Below are 14,761 nucleotides of genomic sequence, written 5' to 3'. Positions count from 1 at the left end.
AAAAATTGGTGGATTTCACCCTGCCATTTTTAGCGACGGAAATTCATTTTTAGCGACGGAATATCCGTCTCAAAAATTGGCGGGATTCATCCCGCCAATTTTTTAAGATTTAGCGACAGATTAAAAATCAGTCGCTAAATCTGATTTTAGCGACGGATTTCTTTTCTAATAGTGTTGGTAAATCCCTCCAACAATGTCTCTGCCACCATTCCACTGCTACTTCACCACCTTAATCTCAATTCAACGAACCCACAAACATTACCCCAATCCTTTCACTTTCACTCTATTCAATGGACTTTACAACTAGTCAATAAAATTCTCAAACATTTATGAAATCATGGACTAAAAGCTCTCCTTTTCTTCAGAATTCTCTCTCACAATCGGAGCAATATCAGTAGACGGTGGCGCTTGGGAGGAGGAGGTGAGTCGAATCAAATGGTTTCTCTTTTCAATGGTATGTATGAGCTGAAACGCGTTTGTTTCATCAATCGTGGGAATCATAGAACAAGCTAGTGTTCTTCGACGGCATGATTTGGATGGGAAAATGGGACGGATTGGCGGCAGCAGCGGTGAAGGGTGGTTCTTGGTGGAGCTTCCACGCCCGGAGTGTTGGTTGGTTGATGATGCAATGAATAGCTTGCATTGTTACGCTTCATTAACTGTGTCACGACCCGAAATCTCGAGCCGTGACCGGCGCTAGGGAACGGGAGTGGTTGCTCCGGAACCCGTAGCAAGCCTAAAAATGAGTGAATTTTTTTTTTTTTGCAATATAATGATAATATAAATAAAACGATCCTTCATAAAACATTTTCATAAACTTGAAATATTTACAATACTTGTAACATCGTCCGAAGCGATGTACGATAAGCCAGGGTCTTATCATGCGATATCACACATCAAGCATAGCCCGGTTTGCAAAATATAGTAAACGGTTAAAACCGCAGTTTAGAACTTTATTTACATATCAGAGTTTGGATAAAACATTAAAACCGTTTAACTAAGCCATATTAATAACTAGGACTTGACATCTACTGCAGCTCTATCGATCGACGTCTTCTTATTTACATACTTCCAAAATACGGACTTCTGAACAAGGATAGAAGCCCGTCACGTCAAAAAAATTTACCTGAAAGGAAAGACTATTTGGTGGTCAGTAAACACTGAGTGAGTTTATAGTTTACAAGTGAGTATTATTTAAAACAAAACAATGCTATAAATATTTATTCATATGCATCCAAATATAAATTCCGAATGAAACCCTACACCCAAATAAATTATTCATATTAGAGAACCATTGTAACCATAGTATATAACATCACATTATTTAATCCTTAGCGGTACGGTCCCGAGATAGTTCGACCGATTTACCGTTACCACGTGGCATAGTCCCGAGATAGTTCAACCGAGTTACTCACACAACTACTTAATCCCAAGGTGTGAGTCCCGAGATAGTTCAACCGAGTTACTCACTAGATACAGGTTCCGAGATAGTTCTACCGAGTTACTCTCGTATCTATCCAAAAACATAATCTTCCTTTTTATTTCACATTTCTAATTATAAAGCGTTCAAATCAAAACTGGTGATCACACAGTTCCTATTGCCGCCCAATAGGAAAGCTTGTTCCATCGGACTTACATTGGTTTCAAAACAATGATGCATGCCATTTATAATAAACATTTTAATAATAAAACAATGTTATGCAATTTATATAAAAGTTTTGCATTTAAAAGTAATGCACAGGTAATACGTCAAATGTAAACATATATAAACTCACCGCTTGCTACTCCTAAAACCTCGATCGATTAACTGCCGTCTAGCTTAAGGTGCTCCTTGTCCGTTAGCTGCGTTCCTTGCCGGATCTAAATAAGATGTAAATTAACTTAAATAAGACTCTAACTCGATAGACTTTATAGACTTAAGATAAAACGCACACTTAATTCGCTATAATTTAACCGCGTCTACCCTCGACGTAAAACTAACTAAGTAGACCTTTTTAAGGTCTAATAAAAATTCTTAATTGTTTCCATTGAATTTTAGTCCAACTTTTATCTCCAATTTCATACAATCCTAAATCCAAGAATTTATTAAATAGAAGTTTACAAACTTCTAGCAACTTGACATGTTAATCGTCAAAGTTTTGTTTATCGACAAGGCTTGTAAATGACTAACACATTCCGGGTTCTCCAACTGGTTCTTGCTGTCCTCCCTGGACGGAAGACTCATCTTGAGCTTCCTCAGTTTTTTCTTCTTGTGACACTTGTGGTGCTTCTCCCTGTGGCGCGACAACATGGGCCCTAAGTTGTCTTTGATCAGCCATCTGATCAAAGTAAATCATACTACGATCAATAATCACATAGTAGTCTCTTTCGAGCTTAGTCTACCTTTAGGCATATGTCAATCCTATTGGCAAGCGCACCTAACTATGCCATACATATCACACCTATAAGACAGACGCACATTCTAAGAAGGGAAACTAAAGATTTGAAAGAAAATAAGCAAAGCAAACCAATGACATGACTCGAATCCTATTGCTGCAGTAGTTCCTAGCTTAACCTAGTAACTTCATCCATCCTAGGTACAAACAACCTCGAATGTATACAGGCAATGGTCTACGAATCTAAACCATTACTCTGATATCAACTTTGTCACGACCCGAAATCTCGAGCCGTGACCGGCGCTAGGGAACGGGAGTGGTTGCTCCGGAACCCGTAACAAGCCTAAAAATGAGTGAAATTTTTTTTTGCAATATAATGAATAATATAAATAAAACGATCCTTCATAAAACATTTTCATAAACTTGAAATATTTACAATACTTGTAACATCGTCCGAAGCGATGTACGATAAGCCAGGGTCTTATCATGCGAAAATACACATCAAGCATAGCCCGGTTTGCAAAATATAATAAACGGTTAAAAGCGCAGTTTAGAACTTTATTTACATATCAGAGTTTGGATAAAACATTAAAACCGTTTAACTAAGCCATATTAATAACTAGGACTTGACATCTACTGCAGCTCTATCGATCGACGTCTTCTTATTTACATATTTCCAAAATACGGACTTCTGAACAAGGATAGAAGCCCGTCACGTCAAAACATTTTACCTGAAAGGAAAGACTATTTGGGGATCAGTCAACACTGAGTGAGTTTATAGTTTACAAGTGAGTATTATTTAAAACAAAACAATGCTATAAATATTTATTCATATGCATCCAAATATAAATTTCGAATGAAATCCTACACCCAAATAAATTATTCATATTCGAGAATCATTGTAACCATAGTATATAACATCACATTATTTAATCCTTAGCGGTACGGTCCCGAGATAGTTCGACTGAGTTACCGTTACCACGTGGCATAGTCCCGAGATAGTTCAACCGAGTTACTCACTAGATACGGGTCCCGAGATAGTTCTACCGAGTTACTCTCGTATCTATCCAAAAACATAATCCTCCTTTTTATTTCACATTTCTAATTATAAAGCTTTCAAATCAAAACTGGTGATCACACAATTCCTATTGCCGCCCAATAGGAAAGCTTGTTCCATCGGAATTACATTGGTTTCAAAACAATGATGCATGCCATTTATAATAAACATTTTAATAATAAAACAATGTTATGCAATTTATATAAAAGTTTTGCATTTAAAAGTAATGCACAGGTAATACGTCAAATATAAACATATATAAACTCACCGCTTGCTACTCCTAAAACCTCGATCGATTAACTGCCGTCTAGCTTAAGGTGCTCCTTGTCCGTTAGCTGCGTTCCTTGCCGGATCTAAATAAGATGTAAATTAACTTAAATAAGACTCTATCTCGATAGACTTTATAGACTTAAGATAAAACGCACACTTAATTCGCTATAATTTAACCGTGTCTACCCTCGACATAAAACTAACTAAGTAGACCTTTTTAAGGTCTAATAAAAATTCTTAATTGTTTCCATTGAACTTTAGTCCAACTTTTATCTCCAATTTCATACAATCCTAAATCCAAGAATTTATTAAATAGAAGTTTACAAACTTCTAGCAACTTGACATGTTAATCGTCAAAGTTTTGTTTATCGACAAGGCTTGTAAATGACTAACACATTCCGAGCTCAATCTCAACATTTTGAATAGCTAACATTATGTTAGTATTCAACTTATCTCAAATTTGCAAACAACTTCCTAACAACCCAATTTTACTTAAACGTTACGTTTTAGTCGTAACTTAAACTTCTATTTATAGCTTTTAATCTTTAACTAAATTCCATTTTTCATAATCAATCTTAATTATCATTTTAACTAACTAATAACTAATCTTAACTTAATCTAAAAATATGTATTCATATAATTTTTTTCCATTTCCTAAACACTTCTATAAGTCCTATTAACATTGTTTATTGCTAATAACCCGTCAAACTTGCGTTTAATCGCACCAATCAAAAATACACGAACGAGGGCCGATATACGTCAAAGTTCAGCTCTCCCCCGACGTCCGAGGGCTACAATTGCAGCCCTCAAAGGCTGCCGCAGCTCTGCTCTTTAAGAGCAGAGCTGCTGCCCTGCGGCAGAATTCTGCCGAGGCAGAATTCTGCCCGTAAGGGCTGCTCATGGTGAGCAGCGTTTGCTGCTCACCGGAGCCAACTCCGGTCGCCGGAAAACCTTAAATTTCACACCAATATTTCACCATAACCTTCCCTAATTATTTGATAAATTTCAGCTCAAAGTCACCTCTTAAACTTATCATTTTATCAACACAATTCACCAATTAATAAAGCTGAAAATAAATTGTTTAAAATTCTTTCATAATTCTCCAAAACCTAACATCAATTCACCCTCCAATTGACCTTAATTAACCAACCAAGCTTTAAATAAATGAAAGAAAGAGTTTACCTTTGATTTTTTAATTGATTTTCCTTTAAAATCCCTTAGCTTGAAGTTGATTAATGGTGGTGATGGAGGAAGGGGTGGGTTCGGCAATGAGAGCTTGGTGAGGATGAGAGTTTGGTCTTTTGTGGCTTATGGTGGAAGATAAGAGAAAATATAAGATTATGATTAATAGCTAATGGGTTTAGTTAGTGGGCTTTGGGTAAATGGGCTTAAAAATAGAAATAGGCTTTAATTAATCTTAGGTCCTCTTTTTTTTTAACTTAAATTATATTTTATTTCACTTCCGTAAACGTCGTCATGCTAAACCCGAATCGTTTCTTAAACTTAATAAATTTTCGTAGTAATTTTATTTGTATCTTTTATTTGGGCACTTAATTTATTAGTTACGACTAATTTCTTATTTATTTATAATCCCACTAATAAATGTTCTCGAAAAATAAAATTTTAGCTTAGACTTTATATTATTGATTTCTTAAATTTTCTAAGACCCGACAAAATTCTAAAGTCTAATCTATTTTCCGTCCTTCTTACTTGAATTTCTAAACTCCAAATATTTCCGGTATGACTTTTCCTTAAAAATCTTACGGGTTATTACATTCACCCCCCCCCCCCCCCCCCCTTGAAATAAATTCGTCCTCGAATTTGAAATTTAGCTACGTACCAGGGTTAAACAGGTACGGATATCTCTGCCGCATACTATCCTCTGTCTCCCACGTACATTCTTCGACATAATGATTTCTCCAAAGAACTTTCACCATTGGAATCTCCTTGGTGCGTAGCTTTCGTACTTGTGAGTCAATGATCTCTACCGGTTTCTCTTCATACGTTAATTCCTCACTCACTTCTACTGTTTGTGGTTGGACAATACGGGAGGGATCTGATACATATTTGCGGAGCATAGAGATATGAAACACAGGGTGAACCTGTGACATGTCTGGGGGTAACTCTAACTTATAAGCCACTTTTCCGACACGCTCCACGATCAAATATGGACCCACATATCTTGGAGATAATTTTCCTTTCTTGCCAAAACGAATTACACCTTTCATAGGTGATACCTTGAGGAAAACGTAATCTCCAACTTGGAATTCTATATCCTTCCTCTTCGGGTCTGCGTAACTCTTTTGTCGACTAAAAGCAGTATTCAATCGTTGTTTAATTAACGGTACTTTTTCCGATGTAACTTGTATAATCTCTGCTCCTGTCAATTTTCTCTCTCCAACTTCTTCCCAACAAATAGGAGATCTACATCTACGTCCGTATAGAGCCTCATAAGGAGCTATCTCAATGCTCGAATGATAACTATTATTATATGAGTACTCCACTAAGGGTAAATAGGTATCCCAACTTCCTCCAAAATCCAAAATGCAAAATCGGAGCATATCTTCCAATGTCTGAATTGTCCTTTCAGACTGACCATCTGTCTGTGGATGGAAAGCAGTACTAAAATCCAATTGTGTCCCTAAGGCTTCTTGCAAACTCTTCCAGAACCGTGAAGTAAAAACTGAACCTCTATCAGAGACAATTGACACAGGAACTCCATGTAAACTGACAATCTTGTCAATATACACTTGTGCCAATTTTGCTGCAGTATATGTCGTCTTTATGGGTATAAAATGTGCTGACTTTGTCAGACGATCAACAATTACCCAGATAGAGTCGTAACCTTTTTGCGTTCTAGGTAACCCAACCACAAATTCCATGGTAATCCTTTCCCACTTCCACTCTGGGATGGGCAAAGGTTGTAGGAATCCATATGGTCGTTGATGTTCCAATTTAACTTGTTGACAAGTCGGACACTTGGCTACATACTCTGCAATATCTCTTTTCATCCCATTCCACCAATACCTTCCTTTGATGTCATGATACATCTTGGTTGATCCAGGATGTATACTATACACAGTCCCATGGGTTTCTTCCATAATTTTATGCCTTAGTCCTTCCATATCTGGCACGCATAACCTTGTGCCGTGTTTTATCACTCCATTGTCTATGCCGAAATCCTGACTCTTTCCTTGTTGAACCTCCTCCATTAATCGTTTTAGTTGAGGATCATCCACTTGCAATTTCTTGATTTGGTCATCCAATGTCGGTTTAACGCTTAACTGAGCTAACAGATTCCCAAAGTTTGAAACTTCAAACTTAACTCCTTGATTAAACAACTTGTGTATTTCTTTAACTAATGGCCTTCGCCATATGGCTGTAATATGCGCAAGACTACCGGCAGACTTTCTACTCAAAGCATCCGCCACTACATTGGCCTTTCCTGGATGGTATTGGATAGTACAGTCGTAATCTTTCAACAATTCTAACCATCTCCTCTGCCTAAGGTTTAGTTCTCGTTGATCAAATATATACTTTAAACTCTTGTGATACGTGAATATCTCACACTTTGCTCCATACAGGTAGTGTCTCCAAATTTTCAACGCAAAAATCACTGCCGCTAATTCTAAATCGTGAGTTGGATAGTTCACTTCATGCTTTTTCAGCTGGCGAGAAGCATAAGCTATTACTCGACCATGCTGCATAAGAACACATCCTAATCCAACTCTCGAAGCATCACAGTAAACTGTGAATCCTTCCATCCCTTCGGGTAAAGCTAATACAGGTGCGGTTGTCAAGCACTCTTTCAATTTGAGAAAACTGGCTTCACATTTATCTGTCCAATCAAACTTAGCGTTCTTCTGGGTTAGCTTGGTTAACGGAGCAGAAATTTTTGAAAAGTCTTGCACAAATCGTCGGTAGTATCCTGCTAATCCCAGGAAACTACGGATCTCCGTAACTGACTTAGGTCGTTCCCATTCCGATACTGCTTTAACCTTCTTTGGGTCGACCATAATCCCATATTGAGATACGACATGCCCCAAAAACGCTACTTCCTTTAGCCAAAATTCACACTTTGGCGTAGAGCTGATGTTCTCTTAACACTTGGAGTACCAATCGCAAGTGATGCGCGTGTTCCTCCTCTGAACGCGAATATATCAAGATATCATCGATAAATACGATCACGAACTGATCCAAAAATGGCTTGAATACTCTGTTCATTAAGTCCATGAAAGCCACTGGTGCATTTGTCAGCCCAAATGACATCACCAAAAACTCGTAATGTCCATACCGAGTTCGAAAAGCCGTTTTTGGAATATCGTCTTTACGAATCTTTAACTGATGATATCCAGATCTAAGATCAATCTTAGAAAAATACTTCACCCCTTGTAATTGATCAAACAAATCATCGATCCTTGGTAGTGGGTACTTGTTCTTAATCGTCACTTTGTTAAGCTGACGATAATCTATGCATAGTCGAAGTGACTCATCCTTCTTTTTAACAAATAGCACTGGTGCACCCCATGGTGACACACTTGGTCTAATGAATCCACGATCAAGTAACTCTTCTAGTTGATCCTTAAGTTCTTTTAATTCCACTGGCGCCATTCGATATGGGGGTATGGATATTGGTTTTGTATCGGGAACTAAATCAATACAAAACTCAATTTCTCGATCTGGTGGTAATCCCGATAACTCTTCTGGAAAAACATCGGGATATTCCGATGCCACCGGTACATCCTGCACCCGGTCACTTTTCTTTTCAATATCTTTTACTACCGCCAAGAATCCTTGACAACCCTTTCTTAGCAACTGACAGGCTTTAATAGCCGAAACTATACTCACAGGAGATTCTAGTTTTTCACCTTGGATTGAAATAGGTTCAACTCCAGGTGGCCTAAACGTGACTATCTTCTTACGACAATCTACGTTAGCATAATGATGAGCTAGCCAATCCATTCCTAATATCACGTCAAGGCTAATACTTCTAGCAAAATTAGATCAGCAAACAATTCTTGCCCTTGGACGCTCACAGGACAAGAAGGATAGACTATATTAACCTCTATACTTTCACCTACAGGAGTAGCTACAGATAAAGGGTGTCTTAAATAAGCAGGTTGTTTTTCCAACTTTACCGCAAAACTAGTTGAGACAAACGAATGAGTGGCACCTGGGTCAAATAAAACTAATGCATCTCGAGAAGCAATAGGAAATGTACCTTGCACGACAGCATTAGAAGCCTGAGCCTCTTGAGGATTCAGCGCAAAAACCCTAGCCTGACTTCCACCTGCCTGTGAGGTCTGACCAGCTCCACGACCTCCACCATTTCTTCCTCCTCGATTTCCATGACCTCGGCCCCTCTGGCCAGTAAAGGCACTACCCGTCTGCCCATATCCAGATGCTGTAGGGTACGCAGGTCTTTCCTGATTGTATGATGGTTGAGCCACTGTAGTCATTGACCCTTGAGGTCCTTGCCTTGGACATTCTCTTGCAAAGTGACCTTGTTGGCCACAGTTAAAGCATGCTCCTGTAACCAGATGACATGCCCCAAAATGCCGTTTGTTACAATTCTGACAAAGGGGCGTTCCCATTCCTATGCCACCCGTAGTCCTAGCACCAAACCTAGCTCCAGAAGTCCCAGCTCTACTACTATGTCTGCCCCTCTTACGATCCCGATTACGCTGAGGTCTAGGAAAATTCCTAGTAAAGGATTGAACTGGAGCACTCTGTACTACCTGAGCATACTCACTTCTGGTTGGTACCTGACCAGAAGGATCTGGGAGTCGTCCAAACTGAATCAAGGAAGTCTCGATCTGTCGGGCACTGTCTATCAGCTGAACTAAATTCCTATTCACATCTGCCATTAAGCTCACAAAGTCAGGACCTAAGCCTTTCACCAACCTAGTGTTCACCCTTACCGGGTCTACCATCAAATCAGGTGCAAATCGACTTAACCTTGTGAAATCTGTAACATATTCTTGCACCGACCTATCTCCTTTGCTCAAGTTCAGTAATCGATCACGGTGTAACTCCGTCACCGAATATGGAAGAAAATACTCCCTAAAGCGATTAACAAATTCAACCCACGTCATCTGACCCATTGTCGGCTGAATTAGGCGTTGAAACCAGTCCTTTGCTGGCCCTTTCATTGACATTTCCACTAAAATGATCGATTGCCTCTCATTAGCTTGGAGACGTCTAGAGTTACGTTCAACTTCTTCCAAAAAGTCTAGTGCGTCTCCAGAACCATCAAATTCCGTTGGCTTAAGGCGCATATAGGCCAGTACAATATCCCGATCAGTATTTCCAGCCAGGCGTTGCTGCTATTGTAGTAGCTGTTCACGCTGCATATTCTGGTTCTCTACTTGAGCAGTTGCTATAGTTGCAACCCCGGCCAAGAACTGATCCATGTTAAAACCTGCAGGATTCGCTGGTTGAGGCATTCCCGGTGCCTGCACCGGTTCCTGCTCATTGGCAGCTGGGCCTCTACCTCTTCCTCGGCCCCTGCCTCTACCTCGGCCTCTTCCACGGCCTCTGCCTCTTCCGGGTTCTCCAACTGGTTCTTGCTGTCCTCCCTGGACGGAAGACTCATCTTGAGCTTCCTCAGTTTTTTCTTCTTGTGACACTTGTGGTGCTTCTCCCTGTGGCGCGACAACATGGGGCCTAAGTTGTCTTTGATCAGCCATCTGATCAAAGTAAATCATACTACGATCAATAATCACATAGTAGTCTCTTTCGAGCTTAGTCTACCTTTAGGCATATGTCAATCCTATTGGCAAGCGCACCTAACTATGCCATACATATCACACCTATAAGACAGACGCACATTCTAAGAAGGGAAACTAAAGATTTGAAAGAAAATAAGCAAAGCAAACCAATGACATGACTCGAATCCTATTGCTGCAGTAGTTCCTAGCTTAACCTAGTAACTTCATCCATCCTAGGTACAAACAACCTCGAATGTATACAGGCAATGGTCTACGAATCTAAACCATTACTCTGATATCAACTTTGTCACGACCCGAAATCTCGAGCCGTGACCGGCGCTAGGGAACGGGAGTGGTTGCTCCGGAACCCGTAACAAGCCTAAAAATGAGTGAAATTTTTTTTTGCAATATAATGAATAATATAAATAAAACGATCCTTCATAAAACATTTTCATAAACTTGAAATATTTACAATACTTGTAACATCGTCCGAAGCGATGTACGATAAGCCAGGGTCTTATCATGCGAAAATACACATCAAGCATAGCCCGGTTTGCAAAATATAATAAACGGTTAAAAGCGCAGTTTAGAACTTTATTTACATATCAGAGTTTGGATAAAACATTAAAACCGTTTAACTAAGCCATATTAATAACTAGGACTTGACATCTACTGCAGCTCTATCGATCGACGTCTTCTTATTTACATATTTCCAAAATACGGACTTCTGAACAAGGATAGAAGCCCGTCACGTCAAAACATTTTACCTGAAAGGAAAGACTATTTGGGGATCAGTCAACACTGAGTGAGTTTATAGTTTACAAGTGAGTATTATTTAAAACAAAACAATGCTATAAATATTTATTCATATGCATCCAAATATAAATTTCGAATGAAATCCTACACCCAAATAAATTATTCATATTCGAGAATCATTGTAACCATAGTATATAACATCACATTATTTAATCCTTAGCGGTACGGTCCCGAGATAGTTCGACTGAGTTACCGTTACCACGTGGCATAGTCCCGAGATAGTTCAACCGAGTTACTCACTAGATACGGGTCCCGAGATAGTTCTACCGAGTTACTCTCGTATCTATCCAAAAACATAATCCTCCTTTTTATTTCACATTTCTAATTATAAAGCTTTCAAATCAAAACTGGTGATCACACAGTTCCTATTGCCGCCCAATAGGAAAGCTTGTTCCATCGGAATTACATTGGTTTCAAAACAATGATGCATGCCATTTATAATAAACATTTTAATAATAAAACAATGTTATGCAATTTATATAAAAGTTTTGCATTTAAAAGTAATGCACAGGTAATACGTCAAATATAAACATATATAAACTCACCGCTTGCTACTCCTAAAACCTCGATCGATTAACTGCCGTCTAGCTTAAGGTGCTCCTTGTCCGTTAGCTGCGTTCCTTGCCGGATCTAAATAAGATGTAAATTAACTTAAATAAGACTCTATCTCGATAGACTTTATAGACTTAAGATAAAACGCACACTTAATTCGCTATAATTTAACCGTGTCTACCCTCGACATAAAACTAACTAAGTAGACCTTTTTAAGGTCTAATAAAAATTCTTAATTGTTTCCATTGAACTTTAGTCCAACTTTTATCTCCAATTTCATACAATCCTAAATCCAAGAATTTATTAAATAGAAGTTTACAAACTTCTAGCAACTTGACATGTTAATCGTCAAAGTTTTGTTTATCGACAAGGCTTGTAAATGACTAACACATTCCGAGCTCAATCTCAACATTTTGAATAGCTAACATTATGTTAGTATTCAACTTATCTCAAATTTGCAAACAACTTCCTAACAACCCAATTTTACTTAAACGTTACGTTTTAGTCGTAACTTAAACTTCTATTTATAGCTTTTAATCTTTAACTAAATTCCATTTTTCATAATCAATCTTAATTATCATTTTAACTAACTAATAACTAATCTTAACTTAATCTAAAAATATGTATTCATATAATTTTTTTCCATTTCCTAAACACTTCTATAAGTCCTATTAACATTGTTTATTGCTAATAACCCGTCAAACTTGCGTTTAATCGCACCAATCAAAAATACACGAACGAGGGCCGATATACGTCAAAGTTCAGCTCTCCCCCGACGTCCGAGGGCTACAATTGCAGCCCTCAAAGGCTGCCGCAGCTCTGCTCTTTAAGAGCAGAGCTGCTGCCCTGCGGCAGAATTCTGCCGAGGCAGAATTCTGCCCGTAAGGGCTGCTCATGGTGAGCAGCGTTTGCTGCTCACCGGAGCCAACTCCGGTCGCCGGAAAACCTTAAATTTCACACCAATATTTCACCATAACCTTCCCTAATTATTTGATAAATTTCAGCTCAAAATCACCTCTTAAACTTATCATTTTATCAACACAATTCACCAATTAATAAAGCTGAAAATAAATTGTTTAAAATTCTTTCATAATTCTCCAAAACCTAACATCAATTCACCCTCCAATTGACCTTAATTAACCAACCAAGCTTTAAATAAATGAAAGAAAGAGTTTACCTTTGATTTTTTAATTGATTTTCCTTTAAAATCCCTTAGCTTGAAGTTGATTAATGGTGGTGATGGAGGAAGGGGTGGGTTCGGCAATGAGAGCTTGGTGAGGATGAGAGTTTGGTCTTTTGTGGCTTATGGTGGAAGATAAGAGAAAATATAAGATTATGATTAATAGCTAATGGGTTTAGTTAGTGGGCTTTGGGTAAATGGGCTTAACAATAGAAATCGAGGAAATTACACCCTATATCTCAATTTTTATAAAATTATACGTTAGCGACTCAAAAAAATATTATGTGCAGAAATCTCTCATTTTATTTTTTATCTTTTCATTTATACCTCAAAATATTTTTATTCCCTTTTTATCCTTGTTATCCTCAAGCCAAGGCAAAGATCCAACATTCAAACTCTACCACTGTCGCTAACCATATCACATGCTCCGACGACCGTCCATGACTTCCGTTTATGGTCCGACGACCACCGATGACTGCCGCAATCAACCAAAAACCTGCCGTCTAATCTCAATCAAGCTCTTTCTCGATTAAGCCAAATCGATTAGATCTATAACATCCCAGAAAATGAGGAACAATCATTGTTTGGATTTTCTCAAAAGGCAAGCCTCTAATCTCTTTTCAAATTTTTTTAGGAATCTTTTGGTTTTGCTTTTAATCTTCTGATTTGTTTCCTCTCCTTCTTTCTGTTTGGTTGTTACCGAAAATAAATCTGAAAATATAGATTGATAGTTTTGTATACATAATACAGGAATAGTAGAAGGTTTTAGTTAGATGATAAGATCTATTGATAGTATTTTTGTTGATATTCAATCATTCTCATGATGATCTTTGGATTCCGGTCCATGTTATGAGAAAATTCTGAAGTTGTGTGGTAGTGTGTTCTCATAGTATTAGGAAGCTAACAAAGGATGGGAGCATCAAAATGAATAACCAGGTATAACGTGGAAGCGGCCAACCGTTGGTTGGATAAAACTCAACTCGGATGCGGGGAAAGCTTCTGATGGTTTGCGTTGTCTTGGGAGTATTATCTGAAATGTAGATGGGAATATGATGGATGCGACAATATGCTGATTGAAAACTGTATTGATATAATTTCTGCCAAAGAAGAAGCTATGTTGGTACTGCAACTTGCGAAGGATTGTGGTTGTTCGAAGTTAATTGTGAAGAGTGGCAATGGCTAACTTATTTTTGCTTAGAATTATGAAGCAGACTGTTTAACTGAGTTAGACGATCTTATTAAGGAACTACATATTTTAGCGAGTAGCTTTGATCAATTTCTTTGGTGTTTTACTCACAGAGAAGCAAACCAGATAGCCCATGAATTGGATGCAATAACGGAGTCGAACACGAGTAGAATCTGGTATAAAGAGCATCCTGCAATTTTAGATCCAATTTGACAAAGAGATAAGATGGTTATGAGTAGTGAAGGGTACTGCTGGTTTGGATCTTAATTGTTTGCTGTTTTAGTGTTTCTTTGAAAAAAACAAGGATAATCAACTTGTTATGATCTGTAAAGACAATCTTACTAATTATAAATATGCAAATGTTGGATGTTTGTTTAAATTAACCTTATATCTTTATCATTTGCATTTTATTCTTTTTTTGGTGTGATTTTTATTCTAATAGGTTTATGATTTCTTTTAAAGTCAAGTGGGTGTTTGTTTGTTTATTGGTTTTACTTTTCTAAATCTGTTAAATTTATATTTTTGACCATGTTCTATATAAGGCCAATAAGTGTTTTTTTTTTTTGTAATATGACTAATTTATAATATAAACTAAATGTCAATTAAAAATCAACT

At 37.9% G+C, this 14,761-nt stretch overlaps 3 long non-coding RNA genes across 3 annotated transcripts; all 3 read right to left on the bottom strand.

Moving 5' to 3' along the window:
- Positions 1-796: 796 nt before the first annotated feature.
- LOC130015206 (uncharacterized) lies at positions 797-2,171 on the bottom strand. Its single transcript, XR_008790261.1, has 2 exons — positions 1,776-2,171; positions 797-1,139 (listed from the first exon to the last, which is right to left on the bottom strand). It is a non-coding gene; the product is annotated as an uncharacterized LOC130015206 (long non-coding RNA).
- Positions 2,172-2,776: 605 nt separating this feature from the next.
- LOC126671368 (uncharacterized) lies at positions 2,777-5,024 on the bottom strand. The gene is made up of 3 exons (XR_007638985.2): positions 4,885-5,024; positions 3,701-3,785; positions 2,777-3,119 (listed from the first exon to the last, which is right to left on the bottom strand). It is a non-coding gene; the product is annotated as an uncharacterized LOC126671368 (long non-coding RNA).
- A 5,825-nt stretch (positions 5,025-10,849) lies between these two features.
- On the bottom strand, positions 10,850-13,097 carry LOC126671369 (uncharacterized). Its single transcript, XR_007638986.2, has 3 exons — positions 12,958-13,097; positions 11,774-11,858; positions 10,850-11,192 (listed from the first exon to the last, which is right to left on the bottom strand). It is a non-coding gene; the product is annotated as an uncharacterized LOC126671369 (long non-coding RNA).
- Between the last annotated feature and the right edge of the window lie 1,664 nt (positions 13,098-14,761).

Source organism: Mercurialis annua, linkage group LG3 (assembly GCF_937616625.2).
Source record: "Mercurialis annua linkage group LG3, ddMerAnnu1.2, whole genome shotgun sequence".
NCBI lineage: Eukaryota > Viridiplantae > Streptophyta > Magnoliopsida > Malpighiales > Euphorbiaceae > Mercurialis > Mercurialis annua.
The sequence above is the reverse complement of the archived record's forward strand: the minus strand, read 5'-3'. Positions and strand labels throughout refer to the sequence as shown.